Source organism: Petaurus breviceps, unplaced genomic scaffold (genome assembly GCF_028583685.1).
Source record: "Petaurus breviceps papuanus isolate PSGF00001 unplaced genomic scaffold, PetGlider_PUasm1.0 90444, whole genome shotgun sequence".
Classification (NCBI taxonomy): Eukaryota; Metazoa; Chordata; class Mammalia; order Diprotodontia; family Petauridae; genus Petaurus; species Petaurus breviceps.
In genome coordinates this window covers 2611279-2613964 of record NW_027187256.1, presented here as the reverse complement: position 1 = coordinate 2613964, position 2686 = coordinate 2611279, and positions in this window count along the sequence as shown.

The following is a 2686-nucleotide window of genomic DNA, read 5'->3' as shown; positions in this document are numbered from 1 at the left end:
CTCCTTTTTAAAAATTTAGTATTTTGGTTTTCCCCAATTACAGCTAAAAACCAATTTTCACGTTCACTTTTAAATTTGAGTTCCAAATTAGCTTCCTCCCTTCCCACTTTCCTCACTGAGAAGGCAAAGAATTTGATATAGATTATACATGTGTAGTCATACAAAACATATTTCTGTATTAATCATGTTGTTAAAAAAAATAAAACATCGACCAAACCAAAAAAAAAAACCCAAATATAAACAAAAACAAAAATATGCTTCAATCTTTATGCAGACACTATCAGTTCTATCTCTTGAGATAGAAAGCATTTTTCATCATAAGTCCTTTAGAGTTGTTCTGGATCATGGTATTGCTAAATCATTCATAGTTGAGGATCTTTTAATATTGCTGTTACTGTGTAAATTTTCTCCTAGTCCTACTTATTTATTTCAATCTGCATCTGTTCATGTAAGTCTTTCCAGATTTTTCTGAGAGCATCTAGCTCATAATTTTTTATAGCATTATACAAATTCAGGGGCGGCTAGGTGGCGCTGTGATTAGAATGCTGGCGCTGGAGTCAGGAGGACCTGAGTTTGGATCTGGCCTCAGACACTTAACACAACAACAACAACAACAACAACAACAACAACAACAACAACAAAAACCTAGCCGTGTGAACTTGGGCAAGTTACTTAACCCCAACTGCCCTCCAAAAATCAAACAAAACAAAACAAAATAAAAAAATACAAATAAAGTATTATTATACTGCATTACACCACATACAACAGTATTATATCATAATCATATACCACAACTTGTTCTGTTGCTTCCCAATTTATTGGCATCCTCAGTTTTCTGTTCTTTGCCACAAGAAAAGAGCTACTATAAATATTTTTTGTACATATAGGCCCTTTTACTTTCTTTAAAATCTCTTTTGGGATTAAGACTTAAGAATTGTATTTCTAGTTCAAGGAGTATGCATGGTTTCATAGCCCTTTGGGCATAATTTCCAATTGCTCTACATAATGGTTGGATCAGTTTACAATTCCACCACCAGTGTATATGTCTCAATTTCTTCCCATCCACTCTAGCATTTGCTATTTTCATTTTCCTTCCTATTAGTCAATCTAATAGGTGTGAATTATTACCTCACATTGTTTTAACTTGCTTTTCTCCAGTAGTGATTAAGAACATTTTCTCATGTGGCTACAGACAGTTTTGATAACTTCATCTGAAAACTCTTTATATTTTATCACTTGAGGAATGGCTCTTATTCCCATAAATTTGACTCATTTTTCTATACATTTGAGAGATGAGTACTTTCAGAAAAAAATTGCTTCAATTTTTTTTTGCAACTGTCATTCTAACTGTATTTCTCTACCTCTTAATACTCCCCCTTTTATTCTATTCACTGTTTTCATCCTGTCCATCCCAAAAGTGTTTTGTTTCTTACTACTGCCTCCCCTAATCCATCCTCAATGGATGGATTATAAAACCACCCTTTTCTCTTATCCCCTTCCCCTCCTACTTTCATATAGGGTAAGATAGATTTCTATACCCAACTGAATGCATATGTTATTCCTTAGCCAATTCTAATGATAGGAAGCTTCAAATATTTCCTAAAATTATCCTCATCTTCCCCTCCACTGTAAAAACCTCCTTTATGTCTCTTTTATGCCAAATAATTTACCCCATTTTATCTCTATTTCCTTTTCTTCCAGTACATTCTAATTTCTAACTCCTTAATTTTATTTTTAAGATATTATACAATCGCATTCCTCTGTCTAGACATACTCCTTCTAACTGCCTTACTAGTAACAAAGTTCTTATGAGTTAAAAGTATCATCTTCCCATATAGGAATGTAAACAGTTTAACCTTATTAAGTGCCTTATGATTTCCCTTTCCTGTTTACCTTTTTATGCTTCTCTTGAATCTTATATTTGAAAGTCAAATTTTCTATTCAGTGCTGTTTTTTTCATCAGGAATCCTTGGAAGTCCTCCATCTCATTTGAAATGTCCATTTTCCCTCCAAAGGGTCATACTCAGTTATGCTGGGTAGGTGATTCTTGATTGTTAATCCTATATCCTTTGCCCACTAGAATGCCCCATTCTAAGCTCTCCAAATTTTTTATGATGAAGCACCTAAATCTTCTGTTATCCTGACTGTGGATCCATATTACTTGAATTCTTTCTTTCTGGATATTTGAAATATTTTCTCTTTGACCTGGGAGCTCTGAAATTTGGCTATAATATTCCTGGAAATTTTCGTTTTGGGATTTCTTTCAGGAGGTGATCAGTGGATATGTTCAATTTTACTTCTGGTTTTATAATATCCAAGTTTTCCTTGATAATTACTTGAAAGAAATGTTTATTTTTCTTTGATCCTGGCTTTCAGGAAGTCCAATAATTTTAAAATTGACTCTACTTCATCTATTTACCAGGTCAATTGTTTTTTCCAATGAGATATTTTGTATTGTCTTCTATTTTCCCCCATTCTTTTGGTTGGGTTTTATTTTTTCTTGATTTATCATAGAGTCATTAGATACCACTCGCTCAATTCTCATTTTTAAGGAATTATTTTCTTCAGTGAGATTTTTCTACCTCCTTTCCATTTGGCCAATTAATTTTTTCTTTAAATTAGGATTTTTCTTCAGTGATTTTTTTTCCATTTGACCAATTTTAATTTTTAAGGAGTTCTACCCTTT